The sequence below is a fragment of the Lichenostomus cassidix genome, chromosome 4A (genome assembly GCF_008360975.1).
Source record: "Lichenostomus cassidix isolate B80296 chromosome 4A, HeHo_3.0, whole genome shotgun sequence".
In the NCBI taxonomy this organism is placed as follows: domain Eukaryota; kingdom Metazoa; phylum Chordata; class Aves; order Passeriformes; family Meliphagidae; genus Lichenostomus; species Lichenostomus cassidix.
Window position 1 is genome coordinate 5,060,804 of NC_139485.1, and position 23,802 is coordinate 5,084,605.

Consider the following 23,802-nt stretch of genomic DNA (forward strand, 5'->3'; position numbering starts at 1 on the left):
CCTTAAAAATCATGATAGAAAATCAAGGAGTGAGTGGTTAAATTTATTCAAATTTACCAAACAGGGGTCTTGTCCCCCTAACCCTACCTGTGCTGGTGGTTTCAGGGGAGCAGCTGAGGCTGCCCTGCTGCCCAGTTGTGCTGTGAGATAAGAACACACAGTGAGCTTTGACCACCATGTGTTTCTTACACACATACAGGCAGACAGACATTCTCACACTTTCTGCTTAGATCTTCATTACTGATCTATAATGCTGCTGCATTTTCTTGCAATGCTGCTGCAATGTGTCTTTTTAAATCCAGTTTATGTGCTGAAAAATTCTGAGACAGGTGCACAAATGTCATCCAGACACTTTTCTTCTATAGGAATTACATTTCTGTCTTTTATGTACTGTGGCAGAAATGTCTGCCATGAGCAGTTTTACACAGGTGCTTAACTTTTTAAAGGGAACAAGAATTACAGTTGTAATAATGATAATTTGCACTTGCATAGATTTGAAAACGTTTCCTAAGGGTGTTTTAAAATGATCACAACTATTTTGTCAATAAGGAAAGTAAGGCATTGGAGGGACTGTAGGAATGGCCTGGAATCCAACAGGAATCTGCTATTCCAAGGAACCAAAAGAGTTAAGGTTCAAGAGCCTGGATGATATGAATTTTCATAGCTCTGATGAAGTCATCTGCGTCCATCTACACTGACTGGAAAGATAATATTGAGCTCCAGAGTATTGATGCAAGCTCCAGTTTCCTACAGCATTAACTACAATATTAGCTATAATACAGCCCTCTTACACACTGTCTGTAAAATAACTAGCTTTAAAACTGCTCTCAAAGTTTTCTGCTGAGTTATTTTTTTAAATTTTAATTCAAGTAAGGAGTTCTGGTGTTTGATATTGTCTTCTGGTGGGAAGCTAAGTTACAGTAACCAGAAAAAAAGCATGATTAGGCCTGAAACTTTTTTTAAAATTATCAACCAAGGAACAAAGTGCAAGGTTTCCAGTAGATGCCATTGTATAGTCATAATTTCATTCCAGTATTCCCCATCAAGTACACCTTAGGCAATATAAGTCGGTGTCTATTTGTAGGTCTGACTCTGAAAGCTGTTTTGTTGGGGGAGAAGGAGAGGCTCCATGTATTTGCAATTTGGAAATAGCTATCATGGGCTGAGTTGCAGCTAATCCATTCTCAGCACCTCCTAGAGGGAATGCCTGGTTTTACTTGCACACAGTGCAAGGAAAGAGTCTCCACTTTGCAAAACACCTGGGAAAAGGTATCCTTTAATGCTGTGGCTGTGAGGTTGATGAAATCTTTCCTAGAATCCATATTAATGAATGACTTCTCTCCATGCATTGCTGGGCTGGAAGATGGGAAAGGCTGTCACTTTTCCTGCTCTGCTGGTGCTGTTCTATTGTTCCCATTGCTTCTTAGTGTCACTGCTGTTCCTGGGATGTGGCATCATCTCTCCCTGCTTTGTAGTGCTGAGGCTCACTAGAGGGGAAACCAAAAAGCTTCAGGACTATATTATGGCTGTTCTAATCCTTTTGTCAAAACTCTCTGCTCTGCTACACTCTGCTTCCTGCTTTGACACTTAGTGGTTGCTTACTTTCTACTTTGGAGTGTTTTCTTAACAGCTATTGCTTTGTGGATGGTAATTGATTTTAATGTCTTTCAGTTGCCAGCACTCCCACAGCAGGTGATGCAGACAGGTGAGCACAACTTTCCTGGGCTGCTCCCATCAGAGAACCACATATAGCATTTCTCTGAGGAAGAAGAGTATACTGAAAACTTTATCTAGGAAAAAAAATTAAAGAATGTCCTGGGCTTTTTACCTGCTAGAAAACTTGCAGTCTGCTATGTGAAATGAGTTTTGCTCCACCCGTGTCTCTCAAACAGCTCAGTGCAGCAGGGGGGAACCCTCAGCGGCCAACCTGCCAGGGAAAATTCTCTTTCAGCTGCTGTCTCTCAGGTCTTTCTCGCTGAAGTTCAAGCTTTATTTAAGGATCTCTGACCCTGCATCTCAGGCCTTTTTGCTCTGTGATAGCTTTTTAGTTGTCCAGTCTCATTTGTAAGGAGCTGCTCAGGCAGTTTCTCCCTTTTTAATATTTTATTAAGAACCAGTGAGCCTGACTTCGTCTGACCTTTCTGGTTCTTGCCTTTATTTATCTGCCAAACATCAGCCCAGCTCCCTCAGTGAGCCTTGGATCTGTTTTGAGGAATCCTGGGAAGAGCTACTTGGGATAACTTTCTCTTTTGGATGCCTTCCCTGGAGCTCCTCTTATCTCAGCTCTTCAGAGGAATGCATCAATGCAGGCAAAACCCTTGAAGCTACAAGTTATGGTTAGTGCATTTTGCCTTTCTAATTCTGTCCATGGGGCAGGTGTTTTGTCTGTCCCCACTGGCATCCTGCAGTCCACACCTGCTGAAATGTTTGAGGTTTCTTAACTCATCACTCTGAAATGACACTGTAATGAAATATTGTTTCTCTGGGACTACCAGTGTACATTATACCCCAAAGGACAGATTTTAGAAAGCTTTGCTAGAACATGGAAGGGTCAAACTGCAGGTCTGCCCTTGTCTCCCTCAGCCCAGTGCCAATCAGCTCCCTGTGTGTGACTGCAAATTGAATCCCCTCGAAGGGCTGTGTTTTGGCTCAGCTCTGTGCTCTCCTGTCCCACTGACTTCAGCAGGGAGCTGGCTCTGGGCTGCTGGGAGCAGACAGTCCCACTGCTGGATGCTGGCCCTGGCCATGCTAGGAATGGAAACAGCCCTCTCTCTCACCTGCAGCACTTTGCTGACCTGATTTCCTTTCTGGAGGCAGGGCTGGGAGTCAGGAATTGCAGCCACTCCCTCCACTCTGCCCTGGAATGTAACCACCAAACCATGCTCATTTTCTCCCAGTGCCACTTGGTAATCGTTGGAGAATAAATCCATTAGAAGACCTTTTGGATATAAGAATTATAATTTTGCAAAACAGCAATCACTACAAGCATTACCCTTTAGCTACTGACAGCAAAGTTCAAAAATCCCATCATGTGCTGGTTTCACAGCAGCTGATAAAGGTTAATAAAATGGAGGTTTAAAAGGCAGTGTTTTTAAATTTTTTATGCTCAGAAAGGATGATTCTCATTTTATTGGGTTGATTTAACCCACTCTTTCCATTCACATTTAAACTGCATGACTCTTGAATTCCTTCTTGCACTACATGGAACCATAAACTCACAGCCTTGCTGCTCTTACAGCTGGAAGAGAGGAGATTGCACTGTCTGAAGTGAGCTGGTGTCTGTAAATATCATTGCATTAAAGATAAGATTTGTGCCATGGCCTCTGGAGAATGGAACATCTGCTTCACTGAATTATTGATGTTAATGTGGAATTGGATCCTATACAAGTGGGAATTCTTAATGCAGTGGAATATTAGGATTTTGTAGTTTACCTTTGTTATGCTGCTGTGTCTCTGAACATAGTGATCTATGCTATAAGTCAGACATTGTAACAGGAAGGATTTTACTCTAGCTTTTTAAAATTCTTTTATTTATATTGGCCTTCCTTTTAGAGTTAGTGCTAGTTTTATACCACTTTGAGAGTTGTGTGCCTCCTCTCCTGTTTCTCATCAGTAATTATGTAAATATCTTGTAATCAGTAATCAGTAAATATCTTGAATTTGTGGTACTGCACTGACTGCAACTGATTTAAGACAAAAATGAGTTATTAAATTGGGCCCATTATATTTAAAATCTAGTCCCTTTTTTGGCTCTTCTGTTGCTAGAGATGAGCCTGATCAAAACCACTAATCCAAAGGCAGGTTCATAGCTGATTTCTTTTGGTTTTCTTGTAGGCCATACCTAAACACCAAGAGTATTTGGGATAAAAATACTGAGAATCCAGTTTTGGTTGTTTTGTTCATTGTATTCACAAAGGCTTCACATGTGAGACAAGACTGTAAATAGAAGGCTTTAAGCTTAATCAATACTATGATCACAGAAGTGGTTGTTAATTAATACTGACTTGATAGTCAGTATTAGTTGATAAAACATATGAGACCATTTCGTTTCTTACATCAAGTTCCACTTGAGGTGTCTGGATTGATATCTGTGTTGGAATAGAATCAGGATGGGATGGGCTCTGGTACCTGTGCAGTTTGTGCTCTGTAATTATCGTGTGTTAATTATCCATGTTGCATGGTCCATCCAAACCCATCAGCTTCTCCTGAAGGGATGGCTCAGGTCAAAAGTGGCTGATTTGCACTCTGAGAGTCTACAGGTGTCCTGCCTTCTGTTAAAAATACACTCTGGCCCTTGTGTTGGAATGAACTGCTTTGCACACTGGGCTGAAGTGATCAGAGAACTTCCCAAGAAATAGGATTAGGGTGAGACTGGGCACTGCATGAAGCAACTCAGCTGTCAGAGGTGGTTTGACTGGCAATTTCAGTTCTCTAGAACACTCCTAATATCATAACACACTTTTTGTAGATTTTATGGCAAAACAAAACCAAGGAATTGCATTGACTAATGACTTCTGTGCCCTCTAAGAGTACTGAAAATGACTCACTAAAGTTATTATCATGCCCCATAGACAAGATGAGTGCCGAGATGGACAGAGACATTAAGCAACTTGCTCAAGGCTGTATAGTGAATGAAAATGTCCTAAGAAAGCCTAATGTACTGATTTTTGACCTGTAGTCTTACCAGTAGACTTTACTGCTCTGGTGTAGCTTTGACAAAAAGGCAATTATTTTGTACGTTATGTGTATTTTATGTATTTTGGATAAAATGTGAGGTACTGACTGAGCTTGATCAAACAGAGAAGTTAATAAATATGGAAGAATTTTTTAATATACAGAAACTTGGCATCTGTCTTATTAAGATTAAAATAAGCAATAAACCTGTCAGATGCTGTCATCAGGAGCACGTGGGGTCTCAGGTATAACAAGCAGCAAATGTAATAATAATAATAAAATGCAGTCAAAGCACTCTGGCAATGAATGAATGCTCTTGCCTGTAACAATTTTCAAGAAAATTTACATTTTTAAGCCTGATTCCTTTATTATTTAGGCCTGTTTGCAGTAGCATGGGAGGAGCTGACATTTCAAGTAATTGCTGCAGTAACAAACAATGGAAGCATTTATCACAATGTGCCAATTAATATTTGGAGGCTATTCAGCACATTTAATGAAGGCTGAAGACAATCACCCTTGCTGTATATCCTAATGTCTTCCACAGCCCTGACCCGAATGCTGTTTTGATCTTTCAGATTCCTTTTCTTTAGTGTAATGGCTTTGATTTTACCAAACTTGGGGAATTTCAATGCATATATGAGGTATCTAATTGTGCAGATCAGCTCATGCTTGGAGATGAACATGCATGCAATGAGCAAGTGTCAAAAGGGGGAAACTGCAATGATGTGGTCATCATTTTATAATTGGAGTGATTTATGGGTTGGAATGATGGCACCTATACATGCTGTCATGTCGAGTGCACAGCTTAATGACATTTGATCTTCTCAATTTATGGTCTCTCATCTCGTTTATGTTTGCTATCAAAAGGATAATTTGTAAAGCAAATGTTCTGTTGATCTGAATTGGCAGAAGCATTTTTCAATCTGCCAATTTTTCCATTCAAATGAAGAAGAATTAAATTTATTAGCCTATAACTTTCTCTTTCCTTTAATGATGGGTTTATCATTCTGTTTAGCATTTGCTCAGACACTGGAGTAACTTTTCAAGACCAGAAAGTGGATGAGTGAAACATTTACATCTGTTTTTAATCTGATGCCAAGAAAAACTGTAGATTGGTTTGACTCTTCTTTTGGTTGTGGCTCATCAGAGCAAGAGTATGACATTGGCTATACCACAGCAGGAGTTGTTTAAGCCTGACTTAAGCTATGCCTGACTGGCACAAAGTTCCAGGTGTTCCAGTTTCTTTCCTGTGGCTTCTCTACCTCTGGGGTTCCACAGAAGATCTACTGTTCCCTGGAGTGACACTGTCATATATTTCTTTCTATCAGTGCATTAGTGTTTGTTGTGGGTTGTTTGTACTATAAATGTTTTTCTTCATGATTTTTTTTTTTTTTTGCTCTAGACATCTCAACAGTCCACTGCTACGCCAGTTAAAAAAACAGAATGGAAAGGTTGTTGGGAATAAGGCAGCTTAAAAATATAATTGTGAATTAATTCCTCAGAGAAGAGCATGTTTTTTAATATTGCAAGACATACAGTGGAATGTTAAGTGTAAGTGGTGAAAAGATGTATTTTTCTTGACTTTAATTGCTAACTTTATTGAAAGAAAGCCAACAGATGCATCAAAGACTTTATCCAGAACTAAGACAGGTCCTGCAGGAAAGTGTGTCTATATATGAAGATGCCATCTTTTCTGTTTTAAATGAAATATGAGAGATCTTTTGGGTCATGAATGATAACAATTCTGAGGAAGTAAAGCTAATGGCAGAAGTATTAACATGTAGAAATTAGGAGGTGCTGAGTGCTGCTGAATGATGATAGGTTTTGCTGTTTCTTTCTTGCATCAATATCTGCCTCCCACTGTCCTGACAAACAGCTTTATGACTTTGCTCCTATAGACTCGTACCTGAACTGCTTTATTCCCAGAGGAAGCAATCAGTGAAATTGCACACACTTTTCTGCTTCTCTTGCCTTCCATCTCCTATGATATTTTCATGGGTTTATGCTTTTGTATTTCTGCTTTGGACTGAGCTGATATTCTCCTCAGGTTTTTCCAAATGCATTCAGATATTCCAAGTGATCGTTTCCAGTCATGCTTTGCAAGTCCCCACAGTGGATGAATACCAGGCAATGTCTGCTTAGCAGTGTCCAACTGCTGCTGCAAAGTCATCCAACAAGGCTTTGTGTGTCACTGACTTGATAAATGTTTCTGCCACTTCCCTGGAAACTTCTTCTTCTGTCCAGTTATTTTCCTCCTTGCTGCCTTCCTGCAATGTACAGATGTTAAGCAAATGCTATAATATCAGGTTTTGTTCACATATATTTAAATTAGAATTAACCTACGGATTTTGAGATGTGGAATTAAACTCAGCTCTGTTGAAAAATAGTTGTTATTCTAATTAAGTAAATTTCAATGGTGGTTGTATTTCATGTGTTCCTGGCAAAAGGTTAAGTTTGATATGATACCCAATCCAAACGGGGATGACTGGTGCTGATGGTGCAGATACAAGGCAGAAAAAGATCTGGTACAGAACCCACTGGCTGTGACAGAGCTACATCCACAATGCTGGCTTTTTGCTGATCATGTGATAGGAAGATGGATGAGACACTAAGTAATAATAAAACCATAAGAGAACCTCTGTAAACTGCAAAGGAGTGCGAACTTCAGTTTGGCTTGGACATGAGGGTATTTCAAAAGCAGTGTTTGAAATAATTTTTTAAAAGGACAAAAAACCTGTAAATTTCAAAGTTGAATATGAGGTCTTGCTGAAATGTAATCACAGGGAACTGCAAACATCTATAAAAATGAATAAATCTGCTATAGAAGCAGGTTACACATTTCAGGTTAGTGGTGTAATTCAAATAACCTGTTTTTGTTATAAAGGGTAAGAGAGGACAGGTCCCTGTTTAAATTTTATTCTGTTGAGTCGGAAACTCTCTGGGATACACTACTCCAGAAAGTCTGGCATTTAAATACATAAATCCAGGGAGTTCTTTCAGAGAGGTTGCCTGACAAGCAGAAGGCAGAGGCTGCTGCCCGCAGGGGCTGGAAGAGAAGATTCTGTGCTGGCTCAGCTCCCTTTCCAGTGCTTCTGTTTAGACAAATAAAAACATTTATAGCCAGAAACATTATCACCCTAAAGAGACCCACAGTCAAATGCTGTGACTACAGCAATTGCAATGACATGATAAAAAAGTACCAGAAGTTGCACTTTTCCAGTGAAATACAGGTGGTAGTCACTTTATGCAGAAGATTCTCTTTTAAAGATTGAGACATGAATTTCTAGGAAATCATACCTTACATCAAACACTCAATGTTTTCATTTATTTAGACTAATCCTTCACATGGTCAGAAACAAAATATTAATATCTTTTGTATTTAGCATTCAGTGTGGAAACACGAAACACAGGATGTATTTAAGAGCCACAGTGCTGTTACACAGCTGGCAGGTTAACTCTGCTCTCCTGTGTTCTGTGCTTCAGGCTCAGCCACTGAGAAATCTTCAATTCTAATCACTCAAGTCACTAACAAAATACCATAAATTCAGTATAATTTATTTTCAAAACATGGCTATATGAAGTAACTATTATTAAACATGTGTTTCAGTGCTTAGAATAAAGAACAGCCTAGTTTTTTTGCTTTTGCTTTTTGTTTTTTTCTTACACATGGGAGCCTGTCTCCTCTTGTTCGGGTAGATGTGTGACCTATCAAAGTAGTTTCTGGAGTTGCTTTTTACGAAGTGTGGAGGTAACAGCCTATCAGATCTTAGGGTTGGAGATTAATTAATTAAGACCATAATTAAGTAATGATTTATATAACCTGTCTGCTCAATCCTCCAAATTTGGGCTGAGCCATTCGAGAGTTTTTTTAAAACATAAAAATAAAGGCTTCCCTTGAAGCAGAGCAATATACAACTGAATATTTTTATGAAAAATATCTTTGTGCTTTTCTCTGCCCCTAGAAAGAGAGAGTAAGAATTTTGTTTTTTGAAAAAGTTTGTGCATAGGTGCCAGTTGTCTCTATTAGTGTGACCATATAACCATATCAAGAAATGAATAGGAAAAAATATCCTTACATAGTGGCAGTAGAAGGCAAGGCAGTGACAAAAGGCTCTGTTCTAATGGTTTTTGCATGGGATCTAGATAGCTTCCTCTAAATGCCTGTTTCCCTCACAGGAGGCACAGGAGAAATATGTTCCTCACTCAATGACTTACTGAGGTGCACAAAACCTGTATGAAGAATCTGAATCTTTGCATGCCTTTCTTTTATGGTACTGTGGCAGAATGTTGGCTCATTTCTCCTGTCATTAGATAAGCAGGGTCAGTAAAATTTATACATGTATGCCTTGAAATTTCATTCCTTTCCCCTATTTGCTGCCATCATTGAGAGAACATGCCAATACTATTCCCTGTTCCTGGAGGCTGCTGCATTGATTCATCCTGGAACATGATTTTTTTCCCTCCTTCCTGTTTGCTTTTCAGCCTAAACTCCCAGCCTGTGGTAATGAAAAGTTATGGGGAGAAAAAGATGTGCATAAAGAAGTGCAGGACTGGAGATTAAACTCCCTATTGTAATTCATGTTATGCTAATGAGGCACATAAGATCATTCAGAGCAGGGTAATGCAGTGATAATACCAAGAAACCAACATAATTTACTATGGGGAGCCTTTACTTAATACATTATATTTCAGCAAGAAACTTAATAAAAGGTAGCTTAATACATAAATACCACCAAGAAGCGGAGAAGATAATGCAGCATTTGATCAGACTAATACATAAAAACTACTGTGAAACCTAATTTCCAACAAGTTACCCAAGAATCAAAATATACGTATTGCTTATTGTTGCTGCTGAAGCAGTAGCTTAATAACTAAGGATACCAGAAGAGGCACAATAAGCATTTCCTGTTATTTATATTCCCCAGTTGCCTATAATGACCATATAACTTAATATTTGATTGAAATGGTCTGGATATGAAAGCTATTTCCCTTGCAAATTAGTCCTAGCACTCAGCTCAGTACAGCAAGAAGTGTTACCATGGTACTGTCATGAGGCTTATCCCATGACATTTTTCCCACAGTTTTATTGATGCTTCCCTCTTTAAAGCTATTCCATTTCATTGACTAATAAATATCTATTGTGCCATAACTTGTTTTGACTTCTATTCCATCAGGAGTCAAAAAACCATCATTGTTGGCTTGTTATTTGTTACTATTAGCATTATGAAAGTGTTTAGAATCTCTTTGAAAATCTGCAATGTCTGTTTGAATGAGAGATTTCATATTATTGGTATGGTCCCTGAAGAAGTGTCATTCAAAACCCTGGCAGAGAAAGGGAGGGAAAAGAAAGTGAAAAGCCTTAATGAGATGATAGTGACAGGATTTAAGAGTTCTGACTCACTGGCTGGGGTCCATGCTTCTCTTCTGCCTTATGTCTGAAAGTCGTGACCTTGCATGTGGAAAGGCTGTTGATCTGGAGGTGTCACCTGTGTAAATTGTTTCAGAGAAGTGCAGAACCATACCTGGGGATCACTCTGTTTCTGTGGCTATGAAAAAGACTCTCTGGGTGTTAAGGGTCAGTGAAATTTCCTTGGGAAAATTCTTATATTGATCTATTTTTTTTTTCTTTTCATTTTGCCAGGGGTTTTCATTCCTCTCCCTATACATTTTCACTAAATGTTAACACAGGATTCTTCCTGGCTTTTCATTGTTTCCCCTTGACACACCAATCAGGCTGCCAGGCCACTCTCTCTCAGCAGGGCCAGCATCATTTTAGCTGCACTCCAATGCTCTGCCCTGTGTCTTTCTCAGTGAAACTCAGATGTTTTGCTTTGACTTTGTGTTGCACCATCTTCAAGAAACCTGTTTTGCTATGGAGAAAAAGGCATGCAATGAGGCATCAATAAAGGGACAAAGATCAGGTACCCTGAGGAGGTAGAACATCAATAAAAAGGAAGGAATGCCTCTGAGGAAGATAAAGCAGCGTGATTCACAGCTCTGGAGAATGCTAGGCAGGCATGAAATGTTTGTAAGGTAAATAATAGCCTAAGATCAAAAAAAGGAAACAAAAGCAGATGAAGCACAGTATCTAACAGAATTTAAATAAATCATTAGAAGAAAAACCTATTTCTTGAACCATAGGACACTAACAGCATTTAATTAAAAATGTGTGTTTGATCTTCTCTTATGATTAGTTTTGCATTACCCTGCCATTTATTTTGGTGATATTGAGGCCAAAGGGGTTGGTGTCCTGCACTGAACAAGATTTAAATAGCAGAACTTGTGCTGAGGTTAGTGAAAAAACTTTGATTTACTTCAGTGGAACCATCAACTTGTCTATTCTTAGACCTGGAAAGCAATTTTTACTTGCCACCTGCTGTTTTATCTCACTTTCTCTCTCACTTAATGTTGTAGCTGGCAAACACAGGGGCTGGAGCTGTGCTTAAAGCCCTGCTGGGGGAATCCTTGACCCCTTTTGTAGCCAGGACTGCCTTTGGATGGACAGATAAAATCTAGACCAGAGGACTCTGCAAAAAAAGTTACAGGAAAACTTGGCTATTGGTCATCTTTGCCTCATGCCTCATAAGGAGCAAAATTAAAGTAGCTCATATTAATGTGCAGCTGGAAAAATAACATTTTAACAGCTTTTGATCTTTTCAGTAATACATGGTGATTTTTTAAAAATAAAAGTCTCTAGGGTAATTTTTTCACATTTGATCTTCAGCTTACTTCTGAAATGGGCAGTGTTAAGGAGGCCAAAAATCTTTACATAAGTCATTGTTTGCTCACATTAAAACAGAAGACTGTCAACCCTATATTACCTACACTGTGCTCCTCATTTATATTATCAGAACATTCAGATGATTTCTTGGGTAACAACTGTAGGAATTGCTTTTTATGTAGCAAATATTTTACAAATATTGATAGTGATTTAACTCTAGGGCTTAGCTAGCATGTTATAGATGAGAAGTAAAAAGCAAGCAAAAGGAAAAATGTACTAATGTTTATTCTACAAAGTCAAATAAGTGATTTAGTGATTGGTGAGACCCCTATAAATCACTGCAGACTGTGTTTTCAGCAAGCCTCTGGAAATGAATCTGCACTCCTGTTTAACATAGCCAGGCCTGCCCAGAGCACTGGCCTGACATAAATCAATTCTGTTCAAGCCCAACTGCTGTGAAATGCAAGTCTTGACTCTCAGATTGCCAAATCCCTTCCCTTAGGGAGGAGGGCTGGGTGCTGTGGAGATGTTCCACAAAAGCAGCACAGATCTGGTTTGTAAAACCCTCAGAGGGGAGAACAGATCTTCTGTCACCAACCTTTCTGTAAGTTATGCAGAGATCTTGGTGCTGATGCTATCACAGAAAAGATGCTGTTAGCTCCTCAGTGAGTCTCTGCCGTGTTGCTATGAGGATTTTTATTCATTTAGTACATAATTAAAAAACAAAAAAGAAAAAAAAGAAAGCCTAAGTGTAGATAAGCAACACCTCAACTCTTGAAACTCTGGATAGTGTACTTCAAATTGCATTTTTATGACACAGCTCCCCTATTTTCATTTTCTTGAGGGCTTGTAAACCACAGGCCTTGTCTCAGCTGAGAGTGTCAGGAGATAAAGACCAGAAAGCTAAAGCTGCTCTCTGAATAGTGAAATCAGTCAGATGCCTCTGGGTATGATAGTAGTGCAGTGCTACATGACAGACAATATTCTGTTCGATTAAATACCATTTTTGTAATTGTAACGAAGTATCTGTTTCTCAGTTTCTGTAACACTTGCTCAAGGTACATTACCCATATAATTAAGTGTGATTAAATGATAATTGTAGTCTTTTTGCAAAGTAGTTCCATGGCTGTTTATGCTTTGCAGAAAGTACATGGCATTTATTTTGCACGTGTCGAGGAAAATCTCTAAATGTTAAAGAAGTTGCTAAGGAATAATTGCCATACATTTACAAAGGAATTACTAGGTAACATATGCCTGAGACTGAATAAAGCACTACACAAATTTCTGTCAAGATGCAATTGTATTATTTTTGGAAAAAAAAATCTTGATAAGTGGAAACATCTGTATTTGGTTATGGGTGATAAATTATTTAAGTAAGCTACCACGTTCTTTTATTTTTAATAGTTCCTCTGTTAGTGCTACAGAAATCCCTTTTTACACCTAATTCTGGAGACACACAAAGGATACATTGAAGCTCTTTGGCTTTGATATTTCTTCTTTTGAATGAGGATAACACAGTAAGCAAACGGTAAGAAAGTCTGTATCACATAGTGTCACTTTGTATATTAGAAAAAAATACTCATAAACACTGGCTTCATCTGCATTAACTTCTCAGTTTGGGTTCACCTGTGATACAAATCTTCCCAGCTTCTGCTGTGGAACCTCCTGTTCTGCTCTCTTGATGTGAGGTTTGGAATGAGACTCTGTTCTGGAGCTTCCTAAAATCTCATTCCTTCCTGGAGGACATTTCAAAGGAAGACATATTTCTTTTAAATCTGAGGGAAACAATCACAAAATAATCTTAGAAGCAGAATTTCTTTAGAACAGATTTGGATATTTATCATTGTGATTTATATTTTCTTTGGGATAATGCCATTTTTTTTGAGTAAAGAGTTGTTTGCTTCCTCAACACCCTGCATTCTGAAAGCAGTTTGTATTTAGGGAGTCCTTGTGGCTGATTTAACAAGTATTTAAACACAGGCTTGATATTAAGCTGATAACTTATTTATTTCCATTCTATTCATTGTAAATAGTTTTGTTCACAGAGCATCTCAGCATATGGCTGAGACTTGGGGTTGTTTGGCCTGGAGAAGTGTCAGTGCAGACCTTTGCAGAGTTGATATCTATTGGGTGGGGCTGGAAGGAAAAAGGGCTCAGGATCCCCTCAGAGGTGCTCACTGACAGGACAGGAGGCAAAGGGCACAGACTGACACACAGGACATTCTCTGTAAACATGAGCAAGCACTGCTTTAATTGTGTCCAGCACTGGAATGGGCTGGCAAGAGAGGCTTCAGTTTCCATCTTCGTACCAAACTATGCTTTGTGGTGTCTTGTTGCAAAATCTTACTGGAGAATGGTGCAGAATGCACAGGTTGGTGTCCTCTTTTTCTGTATATTACCTTTCAGGTTGCTTTTGCACTGAAGTAGGCTCATGCTCTTCTCTCGTGCTTCTGTCTGCTGAAATGACTTTTTCCCGTAAGATTTGTTTGCTTGGAAGGGATGTCAAAAAAATTTACAGAAACCAAGACATGTATTAAACACAAAAAGTCTCCGGAGGTGAGATATGCTGTGCATATCCTGCCACAGTCAAATGAAAAATTGCCGCTCAAGTGCCTAAATCAACTAATTAATCCATACTACATTAATTATGATGATGAAAAGCTAATCATAGCTTATTGGCCTAAAAACAAATGCAAGTGAATGAGAGAGATTCTCAGAGCTGGCTGGTGGCCCCAATCCAACATACTCCCAAAATCTGCTGGAGGTAGCAAGCAGAACTGAGTAGTGACTGCAGGTAAGAACAAATCCATTAATTTTTTGGTCCATTTTCAAAGGCAATGACAAAACTGTCAGCCTTCTCTTGGTAACTAAAGATTGTTTTAGTCTTCATGAAACATTTATGCAAACTTGTGACCATTTCTATCTCTGTGTGACATTTATGAATTCCTCAAATACTCTTATAAACATGTATTTTTATTAGCATATTTCAAAGAAGAAAAATTACAGTATTGGACAAAACACATTTATCTGGAATATTTACAAATTTCAGTCTCTGATGAACTGCATGTTTATAGCTTTAGACAAGACTGACAATGTTGTAGTGTTTAAGAGAGATTTCTGTGTTGGTTTTGATTACTGTGGCAGCAAAGCGTATCTGCAAGTGACAGAGTCAACCGTATCGCAGCCAGAACAGAAGGGATGTTAAATCTGGGATGCCCCTGTTGGTTTGCCTTTCCATCTTTCTGTTTATCTCAGCAAATTATAGTCCTGCAGAGACTAGTTTGGATCTAAAGCTTAACCTACATTCCCTTAACATCTGTTCCTAAGGAGTAAAAACATATGAATTTGTACGTGCTGATTCATTTTCAAAGGGAGACACTTCCCATGAAAAGCTGAAACATAATCCAAACACTCCCTAAAAGACAAAAATGAATAATATAAACCAGGCTGAGATAAAAAAAAAAAAAAAAAAAAAAGTTGTACAGGGATTTTCACAGTAATTTTTCTTTTCAAAGCCAGTACAGGTAAACAAACATAAAGGTAACCAACTTAATTCATAAAGCAGGAACAAAGGAAATCCTTGAAAATAACACTCAAGTGGGAGAAAATGAGATGAAAAGCATAGCAGTATCATGTGACAAAAATAATAAACCAGGAAGAGAATAATGGCAAAGTGTAAATTCATAAAGGTAAAACAACTCTATAGGAAGAGAGTATTGTCATGGTGGAAAGTAACCAGCCTAAGGGCATCAGAAAATCATCCTTGACTTAAATGAATTTGTAAATAATACTGACATACTTCATATAGGTAGTGACAAGATTGAGTAGATTTATGAGGAAGCAAATTTGTCTAGGATAATAAAAATAAAAGCATTATCACCCATTTTCATCCTGGGACAATTTCAACTCTTGTGCTGCAGGGCACAGCAATACCCCACTGGTAGACAGTCCAGCCTAGGAACAAAATAGACACTATAATAAATACAAACCTGGATATTCTGTAGCATTGTGGGTTATATCTTTGTTGTCACCATAATGTAGAAGCAAACGGCAAATATTTGTACTTTTAGTTTTTTGAGTTTTTGTCCAAAATCTTTGTACACTGGGGAGATCAGCTTACGTCACTGGGGACTAGAGGACTTGTTTTCTGTTTCAGCTAGGAATGTGGCTTCTGTTTTGGAGAGCTGCATTTTCCTTCACATCTGCTGCCTTTATGTTTGAACTTCTGGTATCTAGGAAGAGCTCTACCCTCACATCTCAGCTGGAGTGAGAGAGGCAGTGTTCAAAGTTGCTTTCTTCCTTTTGAATGTGAAAAGAAAATTATATCTCTGTGCCAAGTGGGGGCTGGAGAGCTGCAGGAGGGGTTGTGTTCCTGCTTCTGTAGGGAGCACTTTGTTGAGAGCCTCCAGATGCAGGGCAGCAGGGCTGAGTGAGGATTGCAGAGACACCACGAGTGCCACACACTCACAGACGGGGGGATAATGTGCTTGCAGGATCCAGGACATCCATTAATGCATGGTTTTCCTCTAAGTTTTCTCAGAATTTCTTTGATCAGAAGAAAGTAGGGATGGAGAAGACAGTGTTTTAACATTTGGGTTTATTTCTCATTGCCCTGCTTTGATTTGATTGGTAATAAATGAGTTTCCCCCAAAGCAATTAGTTTTACCCATGGTGGTGATTGCTGAGTGATCTGTCCCTGTCCTTAGCTCAACCCAGGAGCCTTTAGTCCTATTTGCTCTCCTCCCACCCAGCTGAGGAGGGGCAGAGAGGCTCAGTGGGCACTTGGCTTTCAGCTCTGCTCAGCCCACGACTTTTTATAGTGTGAGACTTTACCTCCTTGATTTCCTGAGGTCAAGTCTTTCCAACCAGGAACCAATGTTTCCTTCCAACCAGGATTGTTCTGTGATTCTAAAACCGAAATCACTTTATGGAAAGGAAGTCTGTCTGTAAAAACTTAACTTACCTCTGTTTTTAATTACTGGGGCACACACTGTTTACTTGAATTCACTGGCTTTGTACCAATCAACTGCTTTAAACAACTTATTGCAAAACCAGTGTCACAAGATGGACAACCTGGCATCTTTTCCAAACTTTTGGGCTGTCTCCAGGTCACTGAAGATGCATAACTAAGAAGCACATTTATACATGTACCTGTCCAGGCAGCCTGGATTGTCTGTTTTCTGGGGTATTTTAGTTTCTTAAGGGCAACTAATGGTTCTGGCAGTGTTTCTGACCTATCTTGGATGCTGACACAGACAGAACTGAAATATTTGCAGTTAGCAGCCAGAGACATTATCTTAATTCTAGCGAATTTCTCTTTGGCTTCCTAGTGATTCCTGGTCAATATTTTTATTGGCAAGTTACTTTATTTACTGTATATGTCTTTAATAATTCACCTTGTCTGTGGAGGTATTTTTCAATGCCTTTTGATAAAGCTCAGCTTTTTCTTAAATACATGTAATTCCTCTTAAAGTCCCCCCTCTATGATAAAATGAAAGTTATATTATGGAGCAGGGTCCTCATTCTTCTGTGTAACCTTGAGCAAATCTGTGGGAGAGTTTCTCCCCTGGTAAAATGAGAATAGAATCCCTTTCTGAAAGTGAGTCAGGCTTTCAGGTGAACACCACAGGAGAAATAGGCACAGTTTGTAATCAGAGCTGGTGTGAGGGAAGATGCCACATCTGGGCACCTCTGCAGCATCCGAGCACTGTGCTGATGCCACTCATTTCTCTAATCTGTGAATGTGATTCTGACTGCTGGACCTTTCTCAGATAATAGTTATGCATATTGTAAATAGAACTGGAAAGAGAAACTCCGTGTTGATATAGTCTTGTCCTTCACCATTCTGTTTTCTCTTTCATTCCTATTGCTTGAGCAGGTGAATATAGCCTTGCATGTCTTCTCTAGCAGACACATAAGATAGTATGATTTTTCACTCTTTTGTGGATACAAAGGCTATCCATGGAATTTGAAATTTCATTTATTTTTCCAGTGTCCCTTTCTTCCTTTGAAATGTACCTAGTGATTCCTTTTCTCTAAGTTGTCCTTTTACTTTTGTCTAAGCAACATGAATATCCTGATTTTGCAGGTTAATTTATCCTGACATGTAGTTATTGCTGTAATATAATCCACTGAAAGCTCAGATATTATATATATTTGTACCTAGTGTCATAATATATTGGATGTCCAGTGAATTTATTCAAGCAGCTGCAAGTAGTGTAGTTCTTTGTCAAAGTTCTGTCTACTTCAATAAAAAAAATAATGAGCACAAAGATTCCTTCATTCGCTGGGAACTTATTTCTGTTCATAGAACTGCTTTTTTACAGTGAAATTAATAAAATATTAAAGGTTCCTCCAACTCCATGGCATATCATTTGAATGAACTAGTACATAGTTATTAAGTTCATCCTGATATCTTTCAAGCCATTTCATGCCTTAGTTCAAAGAAGTTAGGATGCCTTATCCTTACAGGAAGTGAGAAAAATATCACAATTTTGCAGTGAGTTATTTTAGGGTCAGCTTGCAGAAAACTAAATGAACTGGCAGTTACAGTTCCCAACAGATGGCAGATAAAGTGACTAATATTGGAAGATCTGCTTTAAAGATTCTGTTCGTGTTTCCACTGTTTTGCAGATGGTTTGTAAAACAACCAACAGTTTCATTTAATTTTTTTTTAATTTTTAATTTTTTTTTTACCAATTAAGTTGCCTGCACAAGTAGGCAAAATTTCTCTGTTTTTGGATGGAGATGTTGCCTTTACATGGAAGTTCTTTTGGTTCTTTCTTAGGAGGTTGAAGGTAGCTGTTTATTAGCAAGGGTGATATCTTGCAGCTAAAACAAGTAGTCCTCTACTGTCTGGTCTCCTCCAAACCCAAAATATTTTCAGAATACATGGACAGGCTCTGAGTTTTGGCAATTCCTGCTACTTATCCATAATGGACTATTAGACTGAAAGCTAAGCCAAATAAATTTCCTCTCAGCTTAACTTTTCTTCTGGCAAATGTTTAATCTGTATGGTGTTTGCATTATAGCAATAAAGTCACAATATTCACTTAGGTTTAATGATTTATAGCAGAAGCTTATTATGTATTTACTCAAAACAAAATTCCTCACTGCAGAGAGAATAGAAGTGGAAATTCTCCCACCTTTCACTGCTTTTCAGCTCGATAAAAGTGACATCTGTGAAAACTGTATACAAAGAGTTTTTGAGATCTGAAAGAGATGGAGAAATATATATGAAGGAGAATGAAAAGCAGCTTGGATGAAATGTGGTGAAAGAAGAGAAAGAGTGAGAAAGTGAAAAAAAAAAAAAAAGCAAACCAAATGTGATTGAGAGCAGCAAAGAGGAAGAAGGGAAACCCATGAGAATTCTGAGAATTCATTTAGGATTAATTTCAGAAATTGTTAAAACCTGGAGGGTGATTTTTTCAGTGTGTGTCAATCTGTCAACAAAGTGGGGAGATAATATAGCCAGTAGGAAGGAGGTCCTGGGAGAGTCAAGGAAGAGGTTGAGCTGACATTAAAAGAGGAATGACTTGCAGGCTCAATCTGCTTCCTGGTCCAGAGTATCTGGAAGGAGATTTTTTTATTGTTTTATTTTGAAGTGGAGGAGGCTCGATGTTTTAAGATCCTGGGTACTCTAAAGTGAAAGCTCAGTTAAAACAACACTCGGAATGGATGAAAAAAAGTCCAAATACAGTTTTTTGACTTAGGAGAACAACTCATGAAAATGAGATTAAAAACACACTAGCTAAATGTTCAGCATTCCTTAATAGTTTTCAGAAGAAAAGGAGCATTCATCAGATTTCTCATCAGCGCCACAGAAAGTGAGATTCCACAGTCATTGCAAAGTGTTGTCAGGAGCAGAGTGATAGGAATGTGCCCAGGTTCTTGTTAGGAATGGGTGGCAGTGCTGATGCTTTCCACAGACTTATGCAGAGAAGGAAAGGTTTGGGTCTAAACAAATTTAATACATTAAATATCCATTAAATTTCTATTAATCAGCTAATCTCCCAGTGAATGCAGTCAGGGTAAGCTGAAGGTTTACACTGGGATTTCTTAGAAGAGAGTATGGCTCTTGAATAAGGATGGACACTTCCTATCCTTTGAGAGATCAGCTTGAAAAATTCACTTGAGAAATAAGTGCATCAACTGGTGAAGATAATGCAGATATAAACTATGTTGGCTTGCTTTATTCTTTCTGAACAATGATTTGAACAATTAACCATAAAAGGGTTGTCAAGGCTAGAAAGAGTCTTCCAAAGGAGCAGTACCAGAGTAAGCACTGGAATAGGAACACAAAAGTGTTAATGGCCAAAGTGGACAAATTCTGAAATATTGTCTGATCCGGGTGAACTAGAAGCAAAGTTTTCACAAATCCAAACGACTTGAAATGCACTTTTTGACTAAAAAAGGTTCATTCTGCTAAAAGTCTGAATAGAAGGAGCCAAGGTAGAAACCTCCCCTCAGGACTGGTGTAGGTGGAAATAATCTGTGCAGCACATAATTGCATTACGTGGGTGAATGTCTGAAACTGAGCTTTTGAAATTTCAAGCAGATGCTACTTCCTGGCTGCAGTTGGAGAAAGCCATGTGTAGGTTTGGATAACACCTGGGCTAAACAAAAGTGCCATGTCCTGACACCTCCAGATAATGAAGAGATTTGACACAAAACTAGCAGTTAGGAAGCTGATCAACTGTTGTGCTTCTGCCTTTAGACTGCTTGGGACATTCAGGGGTGTGGAGCTTGGAAAAGAAGGTGAAGATCTTGAGTGGGGGAAAGATCTTGGAAGTGGGGGAGGACCCTGGACATCTGAGAGATTTGTGGAGGTGAATGGTGGAGGATGTCCAGGGAGGATCTTGGATGGTAATACCAGAATTAGAAGTCTGGCAACTACTTGTTCCTCGTATAGGAAATGTTACATAATTACATAATTTTCCTAATAATAAATAAAGAACCAAAAGAGAAAATGTTTTCTAAACATGGATGCCCAGAAATATACTGACACCCTGAAACATATTGTGTAGTGAAACCCAATAATTAGTAACAGAAAACCAAGGCAAAGTCTTGATTTGGATAAATGGGTTTTTTTAATGTGGCTTGGAATTTTTTTTTTCATTTAGCTCTATAGAAGTGAATTTAAAAGGGATGTGAAATAGTAGAGAATTACTGGTGAAAACATGTGGAGAATTTAAATGGAGAAACTAAATCTTCTGGTAATAGGGGAAAAGTTGCTTGCAGTTCACATCTTTGTGTTTGACAGGTCATGTTACCCAGGAGAAGCTTTTTGCTTCACAGTATCTGTGGGTGGAATCATGTGGTTTAGAATTTGCTGCTGTAATCTTCTCTTCATCCCTTCCTGTGGTAAGTTTTTGGATATTCCTGGAAATGGAATAAATTAATATTCCTTTATCAGAGTTATTCTTTCGATTTGGGAGAATTCGAGATAGGTTTTTAAAAAATGTAAACAAGGCAACAAAGGCTCAACCAAAGCGTGAGATTTTTGTGAGATGCAAAAATGTTCTCTGTGAGAGTAAATGAAAAACAGGAGGGGAAAGAAAGACCTTGTGCTGTTCTTACAAGTCACTACTGGGGGGACTGAATATTTAATGAAATACTGGCAAAGCGTACTGATATATTAATAAATACTGTTCATATATCAACAAAATACATTTTGATTTTCTTTGGGGGCTAAAAATTAATATACGAATCTGATGTTTTTCTCACTGCTGCTACTTTTTGAGCTCTGTAGCAGCAAAAAGGGAGAAAATAATTGAACAACATATGTGAGATGTTGCATTAATATGTGGATATGGTAGGCATTTGAAATAGATTAATGAGGAATGCACTGTGTACAAATAACATTTCACAAAGGGGTTTATGTTTAGGTTTGACCTTGTCTGTCTTTGTTCCTTCCGAGTAGAACACCCAGAAGGGTTTGAGCAATGAGCGCAAATGCTGCTGCTGTCTTGTTCTTGCTGCCTGAGATTTGTTGCTAATGGCCTGACTCATTAGAACCTACTCCTACAAAGATGGACTCAGAAAGTCTGCAAAATAAAATAGGCTGCCAAAAGCTACCCAGGTGTAAATACATCAAAATACTAAGTACTAAATTGCAGCTACAGTTTGTTTTACCCACCTGTCTTTATATTTTCCCAAGGTCCCTTAAAGCTGATTTTGGAAAATACTGAAATAATTTGAACTGAAATGCTTACATCAAAGGATCTCTCTTATTTCCCACTAATTGACATTGCTGTGGCAACAGAGCTTTATATTTAATAATAAGTGAACTCTGCTTTCCTAGGTCTTCATTCTCTCTTTTTTGTATTAAACACATCAAGGCAACAAAATTTTTTGTAATTGCAGTCAATATGGCCTGATGTATTTATAGAATTGTTAGGAAAATGGAGCTTTTTGGTAACTAAAGGTGCATATTGGTTTGAAAATTCAAGACCCTTCTTTTAGGATGATATGCTTGGAAGTGGAAGGAGCATGTACTTGCTAATTTATAATGCCTCTGACAGTTTTCTCTGTGGATTAGGCTCAGGATTGTCAGTCCGAGTCACAAGTAGAAGGTAGAATAAAGCTGATTTGCCTACAGAGGATCTGTTTGCATAAAGAGAGACTCTTGTGATCATTCAGGAACTTAAAATTAGGTAAAGCATGAAACTAAATAAAAATTCTCAACACTGTGTGCTAACCATCATCAAATAAGATTCCAGGACCTCTTGCTGTGCAGCCTCTGCAGGCGTCTGCTGAAAGGTGACACATACAGAGTGCAACAACCACAAAACACGTCTCTTGCTTTTTTACAGATAAGGAGTTCATCCCCTTAAACTCTTTTAAAAAAGCACAAGGAATTAAATTACTGTTTTGCACCTGACATACAGCCCCTCCTGCCTCTCTTGCAGTTAAGCTCAGGAAAAAATTTCCAGGTTCCTACCTAAGAGTGATGTGTGTTTAAGTGCCAATCTACCCTGGAACCTTTAGGAAGAGAGAGCTTGGTAATATGAAAAAAATGAAGTTTGTTTGCTTGAATTAATTAAGGGGAAATTTGATTAATTTTTGTGACTGCAAATATGCTGTTAGAGCATGAGTGGTAGAAGATTCCTTGAAAAGTTCACAGAGCATTGATTAGCCTTTATACTTTATGTGGAATAAATCAGAAAATCAGAGGGGAGAAGGCATTCAAAAACCCTCACTGAACAAACTTCATTGAAAGAAGAGTTCAGTTGCTGCAGACTTTTAATATAGGGAAGTTTTCTGACCTGAATATGAAGAGTGAAGTTGTCAAAACTGACAAAAACACCAACTTGATAGTCAGTGAAATTTGCCCATAGAAATCAGAAGTGCAACAAAGAACAGCTGACTTCAAGGGACACTCAGAGAAATTAAAATTGGGAAAAACCCCGCAACCAACAAACCACTTATTGAAGTGATAGCAATTATTGGTAGTCACTGGAATATTTCATCCAATGACATAATAAAATTCCTTCAATTAGAGCCTGTGAGATGTTAATAAACTCACTGTAAGTTCAGGTTGGTTAGAACTTATAATTTATGTGCTGCAAAAGCATCAGAAACATGGTGAGACCAATGTGAAAATATTTCTCAAAAAAAAAATCTATGGGAAAACCTTTCCACTTCAATATCGAAAGTAAAGGTAGATTTTAAATTTTTTAATATATATTTTTAAAGACAGATAACATAAACACAAATCTGTCTTCCAAGTGGATAAGATTTCATGAGAGTTTACTGCAAAATATGGTCCCTTCTCAGAAAATGAATGAGAATCTCTTTCATAACAGTGTTAAAAAATGGAGATATGGGTAACAGTTTCTTCATTATTTTATGAGGACAAGTAAAAGAGAGAAGTGCATTATTTACCAAAAGACTAATGTTTAAGGAGTAAATTATCTCTAACATCTCTATTTCAGATCAGATGGAGAATGTGGCACTAAATGCTAGTGTGGGAAGGATGGTGCACCATATGCAAGTGCTTTGCAGTAGAATGAAAGGAATTGGTGTATAAAAAGCCCCATTTAGTGGATTTAACAGACTGTGTTTCCCAAAGCTTGCAAATTGGGAGATTTTACATTGCAAACTCAAGAAGAGAGTCAGCAAAGCATTGTTCAGCCTCTAAGGATAATCTGTCACATGAATCAGGAAAACCCTTCAGCAGATACTATTGCCATTTTTCCTTCTGACAGTACCAAAGCAGCTTATGAATTTCCCTGACCATTTTCTTAATCCTCCCCTGAAATCATTAACTCTCTGTAACATCCCAGCATAGTGTTTTAGAAGAGAACCTGTGGAAAAATATACAAGCTCACCATCTTGACACAGGCTCAGGAAAATAATTTTGATCCAGGCTGAGTCTCTTCACTGAGGGTTTTTTTTTAAAATTA

The 23,802-nt window shown here is 38.3% G+C and overlaps 1 long non-coding RNA gene across 2 annotated transcripts in view; it reads left to right on the plus strand.

Moving 5' to 3' along the window:
• Positions 1–23,802, plus strand: part of LOC146437378 (uncharacterized) — a 291,738-nt gene that overhangs the window by 75,560 nt on the left and 192,376 nt on the right. For both annotated transcript variants that reach the window (XR_014852200.1, XR_014852199.1), the window contains exon 2: positions 20,658–20,758. This is a non-coding gene — a long non-coding RNA (uncharacterized LOC146437378). The remainder of the gene's footprint in view (positions 1–20,657; positions 20,759–23,802) is intronic.